Source organism: Rhinolophus hipposideros (genome assembly GCF_964194185.1).
Source record: "Rhinolophus hipposideros genome assembly, chromosome: 13".
In the NCBI taxonomy this organism is placed as follows: Eukaryota; Metazoa; Chordata; class Mammalia; order Chiroptera; family Rhinolophidae; genus Rhinolophus; species Rhinolophus hipposideros.
Window position 1 is genome coordinate 35,650,278 of NC_138059.1, and position 24,329 is coordinate 35,674,606.

Genomic DNA, 24,329 nt, shown 5'->3' on the forward strand with positions numbered 1-24,329 from the left:
ATAGCCTTATTTATTTATTTATTTTTGAAAGGACCATTTATTCTTTGGGCTGAACAAAAGAAATATATTTATAATTTACTACTGTTAATTATATACTTCTCCATATAAAATATGGCAAAGAGATAAACCTTTTGAGAAAGCATGCCCTATGAAAGGTTTTTATGGTCCTTAATGTCCTTGAAAAAGACCAAAATGAGGCATTCTTTGTAAAAGAGAAGTCATATGAGACTCCAGTTTCTGAAATGCTCAAATTCCATCTGCCATAACATCCCTAATTCATTGTGTGACTTTAAACAAGCTACTTTACCTCTCTGGGTCTCAATGGTAAACATAGATGTGTCTCATTTGTAATATAGGAGGGTTAGATTAGATCAATTTTCCAAATGGTATGATTTTGATGCTCCTGGGCCTTCAGGGCAACTGGATAGAGCCTACTCACAATGGAGGTCCCAAATCCATCACCTCCAGCCATTTGTTTCCCTGTAGTGAGATGTGCAAACCTTTTCAACGTGTGCCATGATGTGAAAATGGCTGGGAAACACTGGATTAGATGACCTCAAGGTCCATACTAGCTCTGACATTTTGTAATGCTATCATTTTAGGTCAGAACTCATGGCCAACTACAGTGTAATTCTATTAGGTTGGTGCAAAAGTATTGCGGTTTTCGCAATTATTTTTAACCTTTTAAACCGCAATTACTTTTGCACCAACCTAACATCACATGCAATGCAGAGCAGGATGATTTATAAGTACTAAGAGGCACTCAACTAATTTTTTACAATGGCAAAACTGCAATAGCATCACGGTAAGAAATCAACATTACTGTAAAAAATAAATATATAATTACAATGTTGTTTGCTGGCATTCTTCCAATTGGAAATTTCTATTAGTTTATTATCTATACTCAGAATGTCATGGCAAACTATAAGATCCTAAAGTGTTATATAAAAGAAAAAGTAATCTATATTTAGCAGGGTTTTTAATAAAAACAATGTTGTAATATGTTCTAATTTTTATAAGTGATTACTACATGCCATGGTACCTTGTTACTAATCATTCTAAAATCCTGCTTTAGTATTATAATGGCACTTCTCCTAATTCCCCATGTGCTCGCTACCTCCATCATTTAGATAAAACAATCACACTTTCAGACAACTAAAATATGTGGAGTCAATGGAGTATCTTTTTAAGAAGCCAGAAAAAATAGAGTTTAAACACATTTACTATGGCCTTTACTATTTACTACTTTTTATCTTTAAAGTAAAGCAAAACCAACAAATGGCAAGAAAAAAGCCCATATTTCCACCCTCCTTACCCCAATCTGGTTTAAACTAATAGATTCAAAAATTCTAGGCAACTCATTACCAGAAAAATGTAAATAAGCAGGAGGGAGCTGGGAGAGGAAAAACAGTAATGACTAAGGAACTAGAAGGGCTGTCATATAACGGACAAATTAAAAACAGAATCTCCATAGCTTAGCTAAGAGGGCACAAGGGACATACATCTAACTATATACACACTGGAGATCAAGAAGATCAAAGAAAAAATAATTATTCAGTATTGTCAATGATCATAGGGAAAGGAAAGAGAGGAAAGAAAGAACTTTGGGAGGAATGTGGAGAGGAGAAGGGATAAGCTAAACTAAATAAGGAGGCTTTGAACTCATTCTACAGACAGGCCTTGGGCTCAAAGGTTATTTCTCATACCTTAAACTAGCCTTGAAAATAAGCATTGAGCAAGAAACCCTAGGATAAAAATGACCCAGGATATTTACGTAATGGGAAATGGACCCAGGTTTGGTGTTTTCTTTTTGTTAGAATCTTAACACTGACAGCCACTGCGGCCAATTGTATTCATGGAGTTTTGGAATATAAGGATGGCTACAAGTGAGAATTTGTTTGTTTTTAATAACTAATCTTATTCTAAATTTAATCCACTCTTAACACAGTAAATTTGAAAGATTATAAAGAAGACAATAAAAATTACCCATCAGCCTACCTCCAGAGATAATTACTGATAACATTTTGATTTATTTTCTTTCATTTTTCTTAACATGTGTATTGAATACTGAGTGGAAAGGATGAGGGGTTCATTATGTCATTTGAAATTATCTCCTTTTCCATTTAGCTTTCACTTCTTGATTTTAAAACAACTCACTGCATATGGGTTTCATACATTAAGTGTGATTTGCGGTAATATCTGCACAGTTTACTGGGAGAAACAAATGGCTGCTCTTGGCTGGAAGTAATGTGGCCTCCTCCCTGGGCTCTGTCCAACTCCCCTGGGCTCCAGCCAGCTGCCCTGAGAGCCAGGGGGATAACAGAATCTTGGCATAGCTGTGCAAGGGTATCCCAGTGAGTAAACTGTGATCTAACCAAAGTCTTTCACTTTACAGATGAGTACATTAAGAACCAGAGAGGTAAAGTAGCTTGTTCAACATCCAACACACAGTGAATTACAATTTAAGCATTTCAGAAACTGGAGTCTAATATGACTTGTCTTTTACATAGAATGCCTCGTTATGGTCTTCTAGCATATTAGGCTCATAAATCCCCTTTATAAAAGGCATGTTTTCCTCAATGAGTTAGGTTATCTCTTTGTCATATTTTATATGGAAAAGCATATGATTAAGAGTTGTAAATTATAGGTATCTCTCTTTGGACAACCCAAAGGCCAAAGGCTGTTTAAAAAAGAATAACAAAACTAAGATTAAAACCAAGCTTACGAAACTAAAATTAGAGATTATTTTCATTTTGTAATAATTAATACCAGTTTTTAAATAGTAATATCCCCCAGTATATGGAAAATACAAATCATTTTTAAATATTTTATTTGAAATTTATTTTAAATTACATTTCTTTCTAAAAAGGGTATCTAAGCATAGCTTAATGAGCACTGAGTATTTGCATTTTCTAAATCTTTCTTAATCTGATGATCGAACAATGAATACTTGTTTTGGTGTGCACTTTTTGATCCCAGTGATCATTATTAGTCATTTATAATTTTTCAGTAAAAGGATAATTTTATGTACTCAAGTTGAGCAATCAGATCGTTTCTTGCTCTCTGACTTAAAAAGGTATACTCTTTCAGAGATTTTTCTTTTTTTTTTTTTTTTAGTATAAGGCCAGTGTGTGTGTATATATATATATATATATATATATATATATATATATATATATATATATATCTCCAGTACATATGGGATATTTTGGTGTATGACTTGAGGCAATGATCTAAATAGGTCTTTTGTGTGTGTTTTTAAGTATCCAATTTCCCAACCTCCTTTACCAGATAGTCTATACCTTCTCCTGATGACTTATCATATAATCGTTATTCTATACACTGAAAAGTTTTGTGAGATGCTGTTTTGTTTGATTGTTTGTATATTTTTACACTGACATCATCCCCTTTTATTGTCATAGCTTTATGTTTTAATCTCCAGTAGTATAGTCTCTGCCTCACTCCTTTTCCAAATTAAAAAAGATATATATATATATATATATATATATATATATATATATATATATACATATATATATATATATGTATATACTACATGTACACGGTTGACCCTTGAAAAATGAGTGGGTTAGAGATGCCAACTCCTGTGCAGTCGAAAAACTGGGTATAACCTTTGACTCCCCCCAAATTTAACTACAGTTATCCCTCAGTATCTACTGGGACCCCTGAAGATACCAAAATCCACAGATGCTCAAGTCCCTTATGTAAAATGGCATAGAACAATGCATACAGTCATTTTGTTTTGTATTTATGGATTCACAACCATGGATCAAAAATACTGTTTTTCATCTATGGTTGGCTGAATCCACAGATTTGAAACACTGGGATAAGGAGGACCAATGGTATATTTATTGAAAAAATCCATATATAAGTGGACCAGTGCAATTCAAACGTGTTATTCAAGGTTATATTATGTCTGTGTACATATACACTTACATAGTCTTCCAGATGAACTACACAATCAGTTGAAAAACAGACTTTTTATTAAATTGCTTTTTGAAGACTATATGCAAAGATCCCTTAGCATCTCAGTTTTCCCTGGTTACTTAACATGGATATTTGCATTCCTGTTCCAAACATTCAATGCCCTTTTTTTTTTTCCATGTACCTTATTGATGTGTCCCAAATATGTTGACTCCCCGGTCATCTGGAGACCCACCTCAGACCAGGGGCTTTTAAAACCCAATAACTCTAACTCTACCTGGTAGAGTACAGACCCCACTTGAACAGCCTCCATACAGGGCTGCACATGGAGACCCTGGGATTTGACGCAGCAGAGGCACACAGGGCCACTGTGTGCCTGAACAGCAAGGAGTAAGGACTTTACTGGAGGCAAAAGGGAGTCAGTCAGTCAGGGAAGAGCATTTAGGTAGGAGAGTGCCATAGTCAGATTTCTGTTTTAGAAGGATAAAAATAACCTGGAGAGTGGATGTTTTGATTAGTGTTAAAGCACCTGACAGATGCAATGAGAACAGTTAGGAGTCTCCTATAGTATGTGTTCTGGACAAGCAGTGACAAGAACAATGACAAGGAAAAACAAAGAATGATTCCAATTGTATTTATGATATTGCAGTATTGCCTCTATTGCTACCAAGGGTGCATTAAGACACTCCAGAGGCAGAATAATGAAGCTCAGGATCCTGTCCCTAAGAATGTCTCTCATCCCACACCTCAATAGACACACTTTCCCTTTTCCCTCTGCGGTTACATTTTGTTCAACAATATTTACTGAGCATTTACTATGAGTCAGGCACCATGCTAGCTGCTGAAAATAATCCTGGATGGGTCAGTAGCAAAAATTAGCAGGAGTCACAGAGAATGAAGAATATGACTCTGACATCCAACAACCGAGACAAGTATTAGGAACTGGAGTCACCCAAACATTAGGAAAAGACAGTTGTATAAAGCTACCATCTTCCCTGAGGACACCTGCCTTTCTCCTTCAGGCCAGTCGCCAGGCCTCCCAGGTCCCCCTGCAGATCCAGCTTCCATGAGAGCATCTTTCCAGCCTTCCTCTAGGCACTAGACAGCAGAATCACTGTCCTTGTTTTACAGATGGATCAATAGAGACAGAGTAAAATCAGGCACCCTAACCACAGCTACATGGAGTATCAATACAGAACTCAATCTTTGGTTCCTGGCTTGACCTTTCATCTTTGTGATGTGTCTCAAGCACTTATGAAGGCCCTTAAAAATTCTCAGAAAGAAAAGGGAAAGGCCTTTTCCCACTTTTTGTTCACTATTTAATACTTTCCCCTTGATGAAGGTGGGGTTTCCACAGTTCTCAGCACAATCTACGCACTGTTAGCAGGAGACAAACCCCTCGCGGCACTCCTGAAATCTAGAAAGACCTTCCTCTACCTCCCCCATCACATTCACAATAGTCTAAAGACATCTGTTCCACCTTTTTAAACTTTAAGGAAGGGAGGGAAGAAATTTCTACAACTGTAAAATATTTGGTCATGCCATTTATTGGTCATAGGTTACATAAAACAAACACTGTATGATAACGGAGTGATTTTAGCAAGTGTAAGGAGATCAGCTCTGCATATAAAGCATGTAAACTTGTAATCTTTTTCTTTTGCCTATATACAATGATTTTTGATACTTCATTTTCAACACAACTTAAAGTTTGCCTTTCTACTTTAAATCCAGAATCACAAATAGTAAGTACATATTCACTGAATTCTAACCTCCTTAGACCCATAACAAAAATAGGTTCAAAGCTACTCTGGAGAGGCCTACAGGACCAAAACAGGGGGAAATAACTATATACATGGCAAAAATGTGCCTACCACTGCCTGGTAGTCACGTCCCAAAGCCATGACTGTCTATTGTTTGATACTTAACAAACTTCAGGCCAAATGCTCAGTTTTGACAAGCCTTGCTTTCAACCTCTCTGGGACTTACTTTCCTCATCTGTGAAACAAGGTCAGTGATGCCCACCCCACAGGGCTACTGGGAGGACTAAGCCTGATACTGTGTGGGAAAAGCTCTATAAATTATAAAGAGCTATGCAAACATCCTAGACCCTTTCCTATGGGGGTCTCTGACCTCTGACTGCCCCCTTCAGTTACATAAGTAATTGTTATATGATTTTATATATGGAAAGAGCAGTGCTCTTTCCAGAGGTAAAAAAATCCAACAAATCAAGGGAGAGTTCCCAGAAATCAATAAAGACCTGGAAATCCAGTTTGCCAGTAAGGCAGGGTCTTAGACAAGTCCTCTAACCCTTCCAAGTACCAGTTTTTTCAACTGTTCAAATTCAAGGAACCTGCCTGGAGGGTAGACCAGTAAAGGAAGTTTTTGTTCCCAGAGTTTCCTAGAAGACAGAGAAAAGAGGAATTGGTCCAGACTTCTAGCCTGCAGGGCAAGACTCTTCTCTCTGCCCCCTAACAGCTCACAGAAAATAGCAACCCAAGGAAGATGGGGGAAGCCTCAACCCAATGGGAAAGGAGCTCTGATGAAGAACTTATCCAGTGACCTAAATGGACCAGTCCAACGCTATAAGAATGGAGACCTACTGGTAGAACCAAACACAGGTGGGTGGCTGACTTTGGAGGCATAGAAAGAAGGCTGCAGCAACACCAAAAAGGGTGGCTTTCCCGGGTGAGGGGCAGATGCTTCACTAGGATGATTAAGACAGGGCCACTGCATGTTCTACGTGACAGAACACACTGACAGGAAGCCTCCTCACTTCTTCTTTCCTCCAGATTGGCCAAAGATGAGGTAGAGAGTGCCCTGGGCACAGGGAGGATAGGCAGTGGAGCACTTGGGTAGAGGCTGAAATCATAACTGGGATTTGCATGAAGGGAGGGAGAGCATGGGTTTCAATCATTTCTCTGGAACAAGCTCAAGCACAGAGTACAGTTTTACACAATTGTGACTTAATTCCTCCAGTATCCCCAAAGCTCATATGGAAAACCAGGTGACCTGTTACATAATGGCCAAAGCCTTGTCTCACTCAAATTCTGGCTCCATAAAAAAACAGTAATTGTTGGAAAATCCTCAAATCTCACTTCTTTTCAAGGTTGAGCAGTAAACCACACAAAAATAAGAACCAATCATTGAAGTGCACAAATGACACTACATTAGGTCCCATTAAAAAGACCAATGAAATCTGCAGTATTTATTGGGTGTAACCACAGCAGTGCTCTGACTTCTATGGGAAAAGAGGAAGAGAAGGAGGAATGATTTTTTCAGTATTACTCCAGCTGGCTGATAACAAGCTTTGCAGCACTGTTTCATTATTCCCAGCCACCCTGCAATCATTAGCCAGGGACAGTGTGGGGGGTTAAGACAAAGAAACCCAGTTCCCAGCCCAAGAAGACTTCCTGATGCTGCCCTCCAAACAGCGGCTTTGGGGAAGCCTTAACTTCTACATCTGAAACCAGAAGAGTTAGAATATCTTACTGAAATTAGTTCAGACTGGTTTTCATTAAATCTTTTTAGCCAGTTGTCAGTGTGCTTCAGAGGAAAAAAAATTGATCACATGCTCAACAGATGTGGGCTGGAATCAAAGCAAAGCTGAATAGAGCCGCACAGACAGTGAGCAGCAGCTCCCCCAAAACAAAAGGTCAGCCATTTATAATAACATCTCCAGAGTGATGTGTGTGCACATTAGAAAGTTAAATTTCATGAAAAGAATGTCCAATAAAGCTATCGATTTTATTTTTGGTTCATCTGGCTGCAATTTCTGCCTACAATCATTTCTCTCTAGGAAAACAGCAGTGGGGCAGGCACCTGGATTCACTTCTGGGTCCCTGGTCCGTGAACTATTGACATTCCACACATAGTTTCCCAATGCAAGTACTGAAATGCTAGCTCCCTACTTCTTAGCTCTGTGTCTGTAGAATATTCCCTGTCCTTTGATGTGAAAGAAAAATACTCCACTTTACAACATGACCCTGCACTGAGCTTCTTTTCTGAAAGAAGCTAAAACACCACCACCATTATGGCCACCTTGCGTGTCTGCTGCAACAACCTCAGAGTGTCAGTCTTAAAGTGACAAACATGAGTTTACATCCAGTAACTCCTGTTACCCTGTATACTATTTTAAAGGAAGAGACATCATTAGCAGAATTTCCTACAATTAGCCTTGAAAAAAAGCTCACCTCTTTTTCCTTTTTTTTCTTTTTTTGATGGATTCTTGTCCCAAATAGTTAAGAATGCCTCCATCCTTCTTAAAGTGCCAGGGTAATTTATTATTAAATGTATACTTAAACCAACATTTTATAATGTTGTTGAGGTTTTCAATGAGTCCCCTCCACTTCACACCAGGCATTTTAGGCTATAATAGCCGTCCCACAGTCCACCTCCTACTAAATAATTATAATAGTGGGCCAATTAAACTAATCATCTTTCCACATATTTTTATCCGGCTCACAGAGGTAAATTTCCCCAGAATGCTGAGAATGAAAGGCACCTCTCCAATAGCACCAAGGACATCAAGTGTTATTCCTGGAAGAGGCCCAATCCACCAAGGGGAAGCTTAACTCACAACCAAAATTAGTAACATGTTCAAACATGTGATATTCATGTATATTCACCATACAGTCATCTTTCTTCTTCAAGGAAATCTAAAGGATCTCCCGTTATTATTGCTGAACTACTTCTACACTTCAAAAGCCTAAACCTCGTGTTAGTATGGTCTAGCTTGAGCAGCAAAACACCAAGTCTTCTAAAAAGATATTACAGAGACTAACAATGCTATCCAGTGTGGGATTTTAGCTGCTCAGAAATCCATTGTATGCATTTTTTAAAGAGGAAAAAATGATTTTTAAATGAAATTTCAAATTCAGAAATTCATCAATGTATTTTGAGCCATTTACTATGGAGCAACTCCTTGGATTAATAACTCCTTGGAGAAATTTTTCCTGATGAATTACACAGAATCTTTTGGCTCTGAAAGGGAGGACACATTTTCATTCAAATGCCACATGACAAGCAGTGAAAAGGAAAAGTTCCAACCCCAGGCAAAAAGCAGTAGGTGGGAAATACACTTCACTTGTTTAAAACTAATCCAGAAATAGACACACATATCCCCTTTCTAGAGAAAGCTACCACCTGAGAAATGTTACTTCTGGTGGAGGTGATGATTGGAAGCAATACATATACAGGATTTATCTTATACTGTACATCCTGAAACTCTCTAAATATCCAGTTAGACAGCTTAATAACTTCTTCAAATATAAATCATAGATCCTTAAGCTATTTTCCCTACCTTGGTATCCAGATAGTTCTCCAAAAATGTTTATATCATATAAACTAGAATAATTGCTTACCGAAAAAATCACTGATATCACTTTGGCCTCCTTTGATATCATTACAGCATAATAATAGCATTCAGAGAGTGTTTCTCAGTGGGGCCAAAGCCACTACCAATGAAGAGAAACAAAGTAGGAAAGGATTAATGACCTTTTGACACCCTTCTCTTTCCAAGGTATCCCAAACTGTGTTTTTGGTGAAGAAAAACAAAATTAATAAATAGCTTTCCCTTCTGCCCTAACTTTTCTCCAGTCGGGGGGGGGGGGGGGAAGTCAAGTAACTACTTGAAAATTTCACTTTCAGGCAACAGGTACTTCAAAAGATCATCAATCAATAAATAGACATTGGCATGTCCTAATTAGGCCATTAACAAAAGATGTTTTCCAAGGCATAGCTCTAAAAAAAGACTCTCACATTCACCTATTTTGGAAATAGTATAATATGATCCTACTATGTGCTCCAGATCCCCACCCCCTTACCCATTTTCAGCTATAGATGTCACCAAAATCTTAGAGAGAGAATAAATGTAATGAAAAACATTCCAGTGTATCTCAATAGAGTATCCTAAACATAGCATTTTCTTTTAAGTTTTGCAGAAAGGATGGTGGGACACAGAAAAGGATACTTGGCTGGCACTCAACATAACCTTTCCAAATGAATGAAGCAATTAGAAACTCCACTATTAAAAAGGATAAAAACAGATTCCATAACCACTTGGCATTTTAGAGAATAAGATCTTCCTCATTTTTCTCTCTCGCTTAGTCAAAACTCTTCAGGACAACAATGTTAAATAGCTCCATTATACCTAACAAGACTCTACCAGCTCAATCCTTTAATTGGGCAAGAAGAGAAATCATCCACATTCTAGTGATATCCTTGGATTTCATGGATTCTTTCCTACAAGAAAATAGCTTCCCAACCTTTGAAAGAAAGAAAACTGGGGATCTTGTTACAATCACAAAACCGAGAAAATTCTCAATTCCAAGCCCAGATGTGAAATAAACAGCAACATATTACTCTCAAAGAACTCTGGATAATCATTTTCTTTGACAAAGCGTTTTGTAACCTGGACAGCCTTACGCTCAAAGACCCCACACGTGTTCCTCAGTACAAATAATATGAGCCCACCTACCTTCTCCAGACTAGAGGCCATAAATCCTCAGAGGCTGTGGCCATGCTCCAGACACTGCCAGAGTTGAACAAAAGAGTTCGTTACATAAACATCCTTCTTACATAAACATCCTTCCCTCCCAACACCTCTCCAACATGCCCGTTCTGCCTTTAAGAATCATAGATAAATTTTACTGGAATAATCTATTTACTGGTCGGTTACTTATTAAGATTTACACACTGATAAAAATAAAAGAAACCCTACCACTTGACAGAAAAATCTGAATATAACTGGACAGTCTATAAAAGGTGGTTAACACATAACTCCAAAATGCTTTTATAAAGTTTTTTCTCTTTCAGCTCAATTTTCCAAAATACACAACATATTATTTATACTGATGTGAGAATCACGTCTTCAAGAATGTGGCATTATATAAGACAGCTATAACCTGGGAATGAGGAGACCTGGAATTCAGTTCTGACTAGTTCTCTTTGGGCAAGTCACTTAACTTCTCTGAGCCGCTGCTTCCTCATCTATTAAATTATAGGGTACTAAAAGGCACTTGCGGTTCAAATCAGCAATCAGTTTCCTACCTAGATTGTCCTCTTAAATCCAATCTTCAAAAGCTCCACCTTCTTTTAACCTCCATATTGTTTGGGCTTCTGCCAATGGGTGTCCAGGGGAAGAGTCTTTTGTTTAAAAGACAGCCCTGAAGTTCCCCAGGGGCCCAAGGGTTACTGCAGGTCTCCCAGAGCAGGATGTGCATAATCAAACTCAGACAGCAGCTGCTGAGTTGGAGATAATCCTAAAAGGACTGCTTCAGACCTCCTCTTTTTCTCACAGTGAAATTGCCTGGCATCAGGCCTGTTCCGGCTGTTTGGACCTTATGTTTTCGGCAAATTGCAAACAACATCTTCTGTGGATTCAACTCTCAAAATGCCAATGGATTTTTCTGTTTTATTCTTCAAGCTGGCTCTCCAGAAGCAAATACTTAAAACATAAGCATGCACAGTGTCCACAGGCTGATGGTACATAAGCAGCTTGGGATGGGAAAAGAGGCTCCTTGAGAGCCAGGGATGTAGGACTCATTAATGGAATTCTTACTGCTCCTCTGTTCACTCTGATAAACACTGTTTCAAGAAAAAGTAAAAGTGTGTAATGCAGCAAAAATCACCCATTTGGAAACTGCTAAATTTATGGATCACACACTAATTTCTATTCTGATCTAGTGTTTCCGTGAAGTCACAACCTCTCTCTACTTCAGTACCATGGCCCTTTAAAGTGAAAACAATTCTACCTTGTTTTCCTGGAAATATAATGTGACTAACAGCTTAACTTCATAAAATGGGTCTGTTTGTAGATTCAAGAGAGCTTTTTTTTTTTACAATGTGTACTTTTAAAAGTAAAAAAAAAAAAAAAAAAAAAAAAAAATTGTCCCTACGAAGGTTTTTTGGCAGGATACTTATATCAACTATACCTGGCAAAAGCTATCTTGTTCCAGGAACTCCTATGAAAAAAATAAAGATCATGTGTTATGAGAATCATTTAGTTCCAGATAACAGCTACTTACTAACACAGCCAAATTAGTGGCCAGCATAAATTATGAAAAGCTATCAATTTGTTCATATACTTAATGTTACACTACTACTTCTAAAAAAAATAGTTAATTAGAATTTAAGTTTTTTTCACATATGAAATATAACTAAGATTTTTCTCTCCCCAAATTATCCAGGATAAAAGATGTTATTTTTTAAAATAATTTAATTACATGTTCTCATAAGAGATCTATTTTGTTGTTGCTTAAAAGTTTCCCAGAACACAACATCCATCTAAATCATTCTTCAAAAATATACATTCTATTTTTATACTTATTCTCTAATAAATATTTATCATCTTGAAACATCTTGAAAATTTCCTCTACGATGGATAGAGCATTAAGAAACCATGGGAAGTAAACCACCAAAATATTGTCATAATACTTTAGAATTTGAGGATTTTACAAAAAGCAAGGGGAGGGGAGTAACTTATAAAATTATCTTTATGGTTTTAAAGTCTACTCTCTAGAGAATTAGAAAAGTTCTTTTTATCACAAGAGAGTAGTGAGTGTCACACTTGGGTTCAGCCTCCATTCATAAAAGCTTCAAAGCAAACTCACTCTCCAAACAAGGTTCCTCTCTCCATCAGGTCTGCTGGTCCCACTGCAGAGGGCCACACCAGAGGGTGCCAACTCCCCACACACACTTGACATGGGCTTTGTACTCGGTGCTTGTGCTCAAGGGCTCTGCAGTGGGAACGTCTGCATGCATATTGTTGAGTGTAGTCTGGTGTTGTATGTATGTGCTTTTAGGTAGAAGACATGAAAACTCAAGCCATAGAAATCATAACAAATTAGCAAGACAAGGTTGACTTGCACACTGCCTGACTGAAAACTAAGATGGATTTCTTCCAAATGTTCCCCTTAAAGACTCTGCCAGACTTCATATCAAAAAAAATTTAGTGGATTAAAATTAACAGCTTAAGAGGTGAACCATATTATTCCTAATTATTATTACCACTATATTCATGCACCAGCTGTGAACAATTAAAAGCCTATATTTCTGAATTCCCACGAACCCAAGAATAAAATTAAGGCATTCTGAAAGAAGCTTCAGCTATTTATCTATACGTAACTGCTCTCAAGTTAAGAAAGTCTGTCTTAACTACTAGATCCATAAGACAGACGAAGCACACAGTATCACAGCAAAATCTGTCTTTTCCTTTTTCTATGTCATGCGTTTCATTAAAAAAATAAAATAAGAAAGAAACATTACAAAGAGCACACAACTAGGCTTTTTATACCATGAAACTAAATAATTTAAGAGAACTGGTAGCTTCAGTCCTACCATTTACCTGCTTACCAGTTTCTTCTCACCAGAATCAGCAGTAAAATGAGAGAATTCATAGGATATGTCTTTATTCTTTCAGTTTTGTGGTGTATATGACATGGATAAAACACACCATTTTTAAAGGGTGGCCATGTACACAAATCACAGAATTTCAAGTTGATTGGGAAGAAGCATTAGATTCTAGTCCAGCTCCTTCATTTCACAGCTGAAGAAACTCAAGCCTAAGAATCCGTAGGCAAGGTGGAGGGCTCACAAAAGTGCTCCACTTAACCAAGCTCTGACTGGCAGGGCTAGGCCAAGAACAGAGAGATCTAAAATGCACTCCACTCCAAAACATTCAGTAATGCAGTCCATTTTACAAGGAAGAACAAAAAAGAATAAAAACTAAGCAATCCAACCACTCTGCAACCTACTATTTGTATCCCTAACAAGTAGATGCAACTGAGGCTGGAGGCATGGCCAACTGAGGCATGGCCAAATCTCCTGACGTAGTTAATGTCTTAAATTCCTACTTTTTAATTTGTCCCGTTTTTAACCACTTTAAATTAAAGCCAAAGGAATACACCAATCAATACCAAGTTTGCTTTAAGACCTCCTTCTTTGTGCACATGCAGATATATATGTACATATATATACACATACACAGAAGGTGCCAAAAAATGTATAAACACTTTAAGAAAGGAAAACTGTATTAAAATTGTAATACTCAATATATACTGATAACAAAAGATGAATACAAGTCACATTTGACTTCGACAATTACAAGAGGTGCTCAAAGTGGTTACCATCAGCGTCCAGACACTTCTGATTATGGCGAATTACTGTTTGAGCCATGTTGACCAAAGTGTCCACTTGTATACATTTTTCGGCACCCCATTTATTTGACACCCATATATATATGTATATATATATATATACACACAGACACACAAACACACATATATTTATATACATAAATATGTATATATAGTATTGCATATAAATCATATAGATAAGTGGTATAAAATTGAGAGTCCAGAAATAATTCCTTACATTTATGGTCAATTGATTTTCAACAAGGTTACCAAGACAATTCAGTGGGGGAAAGAATAGTTTTTAACATAATGTGTTGAGACAACTGGGTACCATATTAAACAAACAACTGTACCCCTACTCCACAACATACGCAAAAATTAATTAAAAATGGATTACAAACCTAAATGTAAAAACTAAAACCATGAAACTCTTAAAACATATAGGAATAAACCTGTGCAAATAAATCATTTTGGAAATGAATGATTTCTTATATATGATATGAAAATCAACAACAACAAAAATAGATAAACAGGGGGAAAATTAAAAACTTTTGTGCTTTAAAGAACCCTATCACAAGAATGAAGAGATAAACCACAGAATGGGAGGAAATATTTACAAATTATATATCTGATAGGAACTTGTATCAAGAACATATAACGAACTCTCAAATTCAATAATAAGACAAATAACCCAATTTTAAAATAGGCAAAAAGTTTAAAAACATTTCTCCAGAAGAAATACAAATGGCTAATAGGACCAGAAAAAAAGATGCTCAACATCCTCAGTCATTAGGTAAATGCAAAACTATAATGAGATTACACTTCACACCAAGTAGAATGACTATAATCAAAAGGACAGACAAAAACAAGTGTTAGCAAGAATGTGGAGAAACTGAAACCCTGTGCACTGCTGATGGGAATGTAAATTATTACAGCCACTTTGGAAAAAGTTTGGTAGTTTCTAAAAATGTTAAATACAGAGTTACAGTATGACCCAGCAATTCTACTCCTAGGCACATAGCCAAGAAAAATGAAAACATGTGTCCACACAAAAACTTGTATACAATGTTGTAATAGCCAAAAAGTTAAAACAACCCAAATGTCCATCAACTGATGAGTGGGTAAACAAAATCTGGTATGTCCACACAATGGAATATTACTTGGCAATAAAGGGAAATGTGGTACTAATATATGTAGCAACACAGATGAACCTTGAAAAAGTCATGTTAAGTTATAGAAGCCAGTCACAAAAGACCACATATTATATGATTCCATTTATACAAAATTTCCAGAGTAGGCAAACCTATAGACACAATAAAGACATAATGTAGATTAGTAACCAATAGGACTTGATGAGAGATGGAATGACAAGTGACTATTAATGGACAGAGGGTTTCTTTTGGGAGTGATGATAATGTTCTAAAATAGGACTGTGGTGACTGTGCACAACAGTGAAAACACCAACAACCACTAAACTGAACACTTTAAATGGGTGACTTTTTGTGGTGAGTTATATCTCAAGAAAGCTATTAAATATTATGTACATATATATGTACATCAACTGCAAGTAGCATAAAAGAAATAATATTGTTTGACAGTTATCCTATTACATGACCAAATAAACTCTTTTTTAACGAATACATAATTTCCAGATAATGCTAGGTATGTTTTGATCCTGAGCTCAGTGTCAAATTTTGCCTTTTGTAGAGGAACTCAGACCCGTAACTAAAAACAGCGGAAAGCTTAGCATCGAATTTGGGTTTACAGAAAGTCATTCCAAGCTGTGTAGTCTTTCAGCCTAAAGCCATTATGCTGTAACTTCAGTGTTTAGACATTAAAATGCAGTAGGTGGGAATCAAGAATGTGCATTTTTAACAAAACACCCCCCTCTCCACAGGATTTTTCTAAAACAGGCAGGGTGAGTACAGCACTTTGGGCAAGGACCCATCATTCCCGAAAAACTCTTTCAGGCATTCCTGGGGCTAGTGAGCTGTAAACTGGTGGGCATGGCATGATCAAGGTGGGAGGTACTTTTCATCTGCCTCATAGTAATTTTTGCCAGCAATTCCATAACCATTTGGGAGATTTTCACGTTTGAAAATTTGTGGGTAGATCATGCTGAGTGAAATGTAGCCTTTGGAAGAGGAGGTTCATCAACTCCTTGGGAACCCCAGAATACCATACTTGAGCTATTCGCAGCCTCATGATCCTTTCAGAATGTATTCACTTGCCCAGTTTTTAATAGAACTATTAGATTCCTAGACAACAAAACCATATGAGGTGTCATCAAGTAATACAGTGAATGTTTAAATTAAATAAATTTATTACAGGAAAAGACACATTTGTCATTAATCCCCCTCAAAATACTCCCCTTCATTTCAAACACATTTTTCCCATCATTGTTGCCACTTTCTGAAGCAGTTGTAGAAGTCCTCTATCATGAGTGTCTTTATTTGTGCTGTCGTGGTTGCCTCGATGTCCTGAATCATTTTGACTTTGGGGAAGAGACAGAAGTCGCAAAGTGCCAGATCGGTGAATAAGGTGGATGAGGACACACTGTAATGTTTTTATGTGACAGAAATTGCTGTATTCAAAAAGCGGTGTGTGACACGGAACATTGTGATGATGGAGTATGTATGATTTACAGCACACTTTAAAACACACCTTTTCTCAACCGTAGCTCACATCCGACTGACTGCACCAAACAAGTTGAAACTTGTCACACTGTTACTAAGATTTTGATGCGCCACTTCCCATATTGGGGATCCCTGCCTTTCTGTTAGATGGCTCGGCAGCAAGATTCACTGTATATTTTGATTACAGTGGAAATGCTCCATGTCACACATCACTTCTGGTACTGCAATTGCTGTCAAACAAAAATGTTACAGTGTATCTTCACCCACCTTATACACTGGATCCGGCACAGTGTGACTTCTGGCTCTTCCCCAAAGTCAAAATGACCACGAAAGGAAAACATTTGAATCGATTCAGGACATCGAGGTAGCCACAACAGCGCAACTAAAGACACTTTTGAATGAGGAATTCCAGAACTGTTTCAGAAAGTGGCAAGAATTATGGGATAAGTGTGTTAGAAGCAAGGGGGAAGATGTTGAGGGGGATTAATGGCAACAGGTCCTTCACTGTAATATATATTTTTTTAATTTTAACATTCACCATATTTTTTGGTTCACACCTCATATATTCACTGTGTAATATTCAGAACCTAAAATGCAGGGGGGAAAAATATGCTGAGAATTGTAATCCACAGAACAAGGAGAGCTGGCCTTCACACCCCAGTTACTTCCTGTCTCTAACAGGTGGACAACATTTTCCCCTACTGTGAGAACTTGACCTACTCCAACTTCTATTTCCCATACTTAAAAGCAACATCCATCCTCCTATCTGGGAGGAAGAACCCTGAGCTACAGCAGCTAGATGGAGTAGCACCTCTAGAGGAAAAGGTTAGTCATGAAAAATTACTGCATTCTAAGTGGCAACTGTAACCAATTTACTTGGCTGACAAAGGAAAAGAGAGGAGAACAGCACGCAATGTTAAAATGTAGGCAGGAATTTAAAACATTTTATTCCAAGGCAGTAGGTAAAGGGAGGGGGAAAAAAGATTGCCTTAAAAGAAGAATGAGCATAGCCATGAAATAACTACAGCATGTTTGGCTACAGGGATCAATAGGAAACAGGTTTTACAAATGGGAACCTGAAGCAAAAGAGGTGGAGTGATTTGCCAGAGGTCACAGCTGGTTACTGGCAGAGAAAGGCCAGTCTATAAGAACCCAAGTCTCTTGCTAGCCATCCAGCATTCTCTTGCTTCACACACATTAAAGAACGAAACATGAAATAAGTGCTATTTGGGCAAAAGCAAAGAGGTAGGGAAATTGTTAGGAGTCTTTCTGCCCCTCATTTGTTTCTGTGGTGTTTTTCACAATGCGCATAAGCCTCATAAAGGAAGCTTTGTGTTATGACCCCATGGGTCATGGGTGATGACATGGCCTTCCTGTCCTTGTCCTATCTAAGAAAAGCTACTTGGTGCATGTTAGCAAAGTGGTGTAGAAGTGAAAGCTTGGGAGGAGGCTAAAAGTACCTCCCCCCATACCTTTGACAGTTTCAGACAGTGGCCCCTTTCTCTTAATATTGGCTTGAAGACCCTCTGCTTCTTCACCTCTAAAGACTATCTTCTTTCTCTCATAAGTCCTTCCCCTTCAAGGCCACTCACTGTGACTTGAGTTTGCCTTATCTCCCAGGTACGCACCTCTCTGGCTCACATCAGACAGTCAAGTTGATTATTCTACATGATTAAATACCTGTTAGGGTCACTTGAAGTATGAGGCAATGAATGTCAAATTTCAATAGTTACAGGGTCCCCTAAATTTGGCAAATAGGGCTTGCCATCAGTTTAACAGAAAGTTGGCTCTAGAATGCCATACTCCTTCAACCAAGGGCAACAAAGGATGTCTAGTTTCAGACCAAGCTATTAGCAAAGGAAATAAAAAAACAGGGTGCCAAAAAGATGTATGCATATTTTAAGAAAGGAAAACTGTATTAAAATTGTAATAGTCAATATATATTATTAACAAAAGATGAATACAAGTCACGTTTGACTTCTGCAATTACAAGAGGTGCTCGACCATCAGCGTTACCATCAGCATCCAGACACTTCTGATTGCGGTGAACTACTCCTTAAGCAACATTGACCAAAGTATCCACTTGTACACATTTTTTTTAGTACTCCCGGTATATTATAAGTTGATCAGCATTCCACTTCAAAATAACATAAGAATAACAGAATCTAAGGTTAAAAGAAAGCTGTAAAGGTCAGCTAATCTCCCAGCCAGCTGATGCCCTGAATCTCCTCTAAAGATCCCAAATATATGGCCATCCAAATACATGTTTGCTTGCTTCCAGACACAGCCCTCACTAGTGTCTACTACTAGTGTCAGTCCTCAGAAGTGTCTACTCCATCTCTGATTGCCTTTTAGAAAGCTCTCCCTTTTATTCACTCAAAATCTGTCTCCTTGGAAGCTTCCACCCTTTTCTTTCCTGGTTTTCCAAAAGAATATAAGATGCAGGAAGAAAAGGAGTCAGATGTAAGTCATCACACTGTATCTTCCTGGAGCTTGTTAAATGATGATATTTTTCCAGAAAATGTTTTCATGATTGTTGTTTAAAAATCCAGTAAAATAAAAATTTGTCCTCTTGTATATGTAGAATGCTAAAAGAAAGTAATTTTACATTAAATAAACTAAAAGGCTCTCCTGAATGAATACTAAGCACATCTACGAAAGTTTATGGTATGGAATTTGTTTGAATCTTCTGGGTTTTCTGTCTCTATTTATACCTCAAGGCACAAAACAAGAGCAGCGTGGTAAAGATTCACCCAGAGCAGTTAATGCCCAAGGAGAGAAACAGTAAATACCAGGAGGCATCTCACAAATGCTCTCTTAATATTTATTACACTAATAGTAGTATTTTGGGTAAATCTTATTAACATAATACACAAAGTTCTGGGTAAATAAAATTTTAATTCATTTACATCAGATGTGCCTGCAATTCACATTTTTATTGAAAGGACAATAAGCATTTAGTTGAGAGGTTTGGAAACAGCATGTTATTCTGAATGTTATGTGTTATTTTTCTATCATTTAAGACTAGAACTTTCTTAAAAAGCATTATATAGCATGCTTTTAGAATGCTCTGGTTGCATATGAATAAAAATCAACCATTTACATCATTTCTCCTAAAGTTTATGGGAAAGATATGCGGTCTTGGAAATCACCTCAATTCCTCTGTGCAATAAGGTATAAAAAAAATATTTGTTAGAGAAAACAAACTCTTGAGTATGAGAGAATAGACACGAGCACAATTCATTGTTTTTGTAACATTCATTGTTTGATGTACTAAAGGCCTCTATTTATACAATCTTTAGCAGTTAAAGATGCAAACCATTTCATTGAGAACATTTTTAAAAAGCATTTACCAATCAGACAAAGATAAATAAATTTATCTTTTCCTGTATTCATATTTACCAACCATTAAAATAAGACATTAAAGGAACTTTGCTACAGTCTCCTACATTTATTAAACTCATCAAATAAATTTGTTCTTAAATGTCTTTTTTCTAATATGCTAAAAATCTTCAAATACTCCATACTAAGTTGACTACTGTCCACCACCATTCCTGGCTTCAGCACTGCCCCTTTCCTGTCTAGGACCAAATATCAATTAACAAGAGTGAAGTTAAGCTCATTTTATACTATACGTGCGTTTATATTTATTTTGTCACCAAATAGACATATACAATTTTCACATGGATAGTGAACTAGTGTGGATATGAGTACATATCCAAGATGGGTCCTCAAGGGTGTGTAACCTGAGGCAAACTGTGTGTGTGCCAAACATCTTACCCTGGCAAAATCACGAGGCAATGATCGGACTTGAAAGGGAAAAGAGAAGTCACCATACAATGTTTCCCCGAAAATAAGACCTAGCCTGACAATGGGTTCTAAAGTGTCTTTTGGAGCAAAAATTAATATAAGACCCGGTATATGATATGATGTGATGTGATGTGATGTGATGTGATGTGATGTGATATGATATAATAAATATAATGTAATGTAATGTAATATAATACAATACCGGGTTTTATATTAATTTTTGCTCCAAAAGACGCATTAGAGCTGATTGTTCGGCTAGGTCTTATTTCTGGGGAAACACAGTGGTAATAATAGCCAGAGCACAGGTGAAGGGAGGAAAAAGTGTCTGGTTCCAACAGCATCCATTCTCTTCCTTCCAGTAACAGACCTGCATTTCTCTTTGAGGAACCAGTCCTTTCCTATCTCGATCCATGGGATTCTGGTGATACTTCCTCCACTTGTAGTTCCAGAGATGATGCATGTGATCCAGGCCAGAGAGAGTCAAGCTGGGCCAATCCAGAGTCAAAGAGAAGCTATCCTCCAATTCTCACTAGAAGTGTTGGGGAAAAGAAGCTCTTCCTCCTACAACTGCTGAGAGATAGGTTATTTGTTAATCTGTACTTGTCAGGCCCCATCTTGACACCATATAGCGAGAGGTCTCTCCTGGTTGTCATTAGGTCTAAAATCTTTCCTTCTTTAGTAATATAACCTTCCCAGATTTTTGCTGGTCATATGGCTGCCCATGTAGAGACTACATTTTCCAACTTGCATTGCACCTTGCGTGACCATATGACTAAGTTCTGACCAATGGGATGTAAGTGGACATAATATGTGTATACTTCCAAGCTATGTATTCCTCTTGACTCTAAAGGTGAAGCTGCCACCTTAGAACCACAGGTAAGAGCTACATGTGAGCATGACACAGCCATCTCACCAGCCCTATCTGTTATATCACAGGGCAATAAAATAAAAAAAATTCATCTATTTTGAGCCACTATATTATAGGGGATCTCTTTTTAACAACAGCTTAGCTTAACCTTGATAAGTATAAGGCCTGGGAGTGAATCTAACAGGGGAAAGTAACTTTGAAAGATATGTGAAACACAAGGCCTAATAACATTACTTAAGCCTCTTGATGCAGCCAGGACTGAAGACAGAATTACTCCAGGACTTCACTATTTGAGCTAAAAATTTCCTTTTTATTGCTTACACCAGTCTGAGTTGGGATTTTTGTTACTTGCACCTGAAAGTGCTGTAACTGCTATTACTTACTTACTGATGGCTTATGGGCTATTGTTATATCTAATGGTCCTGGGTTCTTTTATGTAGAAGCTATTGCAGCCATCCATTTTCTCCCAATGGCTGCTTCCCTGAGTCACCATCAGGCAGAAGCCAAAGCAGCTCTTCTGCCTCCTCACAAACTTTAAAATTTAGGGCATTCTGGGAACTGACTTCTATGAGAAAACTCACTATTTCTATAAAGTAGTATTTCACAAACTTTAATGTGCTAGTGAGTGACTGGGAGTCTTGTTAAAATACAAAATACAATTTAGTAGTCTCAAGTGGGGCTGGAGATTCTGTATTTCTAATGAGCTCCCAGGTAATGCTCCTGCTGCTGAGCTAGCACCCACATTTTGAGTAGCAAGGTCCTAAAGCAGTGACCTGCAAGCCTGGCTGCACATTGGAATCACCAAGGCAGATTAAAAATAAACACTGATATCTGGGACCCATAACCAGGGGCTTTCATTTAATAGTGCCTTTGCAGTCATGGATGTGGGCCACTGCTCAGTAGTTTTCAAACTCCAGCATGTAACAGAATCTCCCAGAGGGCTTTCTAATATTCAAATTGCTGGGCCCCACCCCCAGAGTTTCTGATTTTATTGGTCTGGAGGCCCAGAAATCTGCATTTATAGAAAATTCCCAGCTGATGCACATGCTGCTGATCTGTCCACACTTTGAGAACCACAGACTAATACTCGAGTTAATGACTCTGGTAACAGACCTCAATTTCTATTGAGAACAAACACTTCTATCTGCAAATTGTACCATATCGATGCTCTGGAACATCTAGCAGTCAGAGTATACTGAGAGGAAAGAGTAGAATTCACATTTCCACTAAGATTAGTGTACGTGCATGCTCAATACTTTGTAAACACACATTTATCCTTATCATTGCCAAAATTATAAACAGTAATGTTGAATTTTATTCTAGATATTATAGAATTATTGGGATTAAAAGCCTATGAATCATAGCAAATGGCTCATTTTAACAGCTTGCTCAGAATAATCCTTCTTCCAACTCTATTGTAGGACAGATACATATTGAGTGGCAGTTTCTAAAGGGTCAGCATTTTAATGTTATCAGGCAGAGCAATTTGTAAAGGCTTTAAGAACTCTAGAATTTTTAAATGAGGTGTTTTTTTTCTGAGTCAATTAAAGATAGCGCCTTTTATTCAAGCGATGGAAAATTGTGTTTCAGAGTTGAGTGAGGGCAAACATGCTCCCAAATGAGATATCTGAACAAAGTAAACCATGAATAGATTAGATAATGGGCTGCTGTTTTTTTACTGAAGCAAGAACTAAAGACAACTCAGATGCTTTATTCACAGGACAGCCTAAAGCACTCTCTTCCCTACTTCAACCAAAAACAGTATAGTTCATGGAATTAATTTGACTTGAACCAGGTCCAAATAGCTGAAGTACAGTTACAATAAGAGGGCCATCATTAAAGGACGTGTGTAAGGCCTATACATTATCCAAAAAGTCCTAGAATACATTTCCACTCAGTAAAACACATAATCTCTGTTCAAGACATGCGCTCGGGCAAATCTAATAAGCTGACCAAACATGCTTTTCTGCAACTAGGCCAAGAAGACAAGTATCTTTTGTTCCACTAAGGAAAGTTTTCCTTTGGAAAAGGAACTATTTCAATTTTTTTTAAAAGACATCCTCAGATAAACTTAACTTATACATATACATACATTCTCTTGTCTAAGAGTTCTCAAGTGTATCATAATCTACCAACATAACTACCAGAAAAGTATGAGCCAGCACAAAAAGATGTTGAAGAGAAGGGGAGAAAAGAAGCTGGAAAGGAGCAAGCATTTCCCAATTTTGCTCAGTGCAGAGGATGAAGAGCAGATCAGTCCAGTGAGCCACTGCACTGCATATGGTAGTCGTAAGCAGTAGAAAAAATGGTTTAAGATGACAAAATATGACCTGCTAGACTTTCCTCCTAAGCTGGAGGAGACCAAGAAATGCATCTAGAGCAGTGGTTCTCAAACCTTCTCGAAAATAGAATCACCTAGGGTGCTTTTACAAACAGACAGCTGGGCTGCAGCCACATAGATTCTGACTTAATTGGTCCCAGGTGGGGTCAGGCATAGATAGCTTTTAGAAGCTCCCTCAGTGAATTTAAAGTGCAGAAAGGGTTGACAACCACCAATTTAGAACATGCCCTTCACTATCCAGATGAGATCTAAGAGCTAGAGAGGCTAAAATGACTCCTCTTTCCACCAAAACACAACAGACACTAAAAGAAAAGAAAGAGGAAAAAATGCAGCTTATCCTTCTGTCTTTCCTATCTGGTCAGTGGCACCGCCATTCTTCTCAGTCTCAGGTTCAAAACCTCAAAAACGGTCCTTTCTTCTTTAATCAGCACATCTAATGAGCCATCCATTGTAATAAGTGTTAACACTGAGGCTGGGGCTGACTCCTCACAGGGCACTCTTCTAAATCCTTGTCATGCAGTAACTCATTAATCCACAGCATCTCTATTGTGGCTACTGTGACAGCTCCTTTTTACAGATGAGAAAATTGAGGCACA

General features: G+C 37.6%; 1 protein-coding gene across 3 annotated transcripts in view; it reads right to left on the reverse strand.

The window, feature by feature from the left end:
• The window catches only part of SDC2 (syndecan 2), a 140,683-nt gene that overhangs the window by 103,553 nt on the left and 12,801 nt on the right, over window positions 1–24,329 (reverse strand). The window contains exon 1 of one of the 3 annotated variants that reach the window (XM_081070516.1): window positions 10,421–10,479. The exons of the other annotated variants lie outside the window; for them this stretch is intronic. The gene's annotated coding sequence lies outside the window, so the exon portion shown is untranslated. Of the gene's footprint in view, window positions 1–10,420; window positions 10,480–24,329 lie in introns of those variants that run through there. 3 annotated transcript variants of the gene reach the window in all.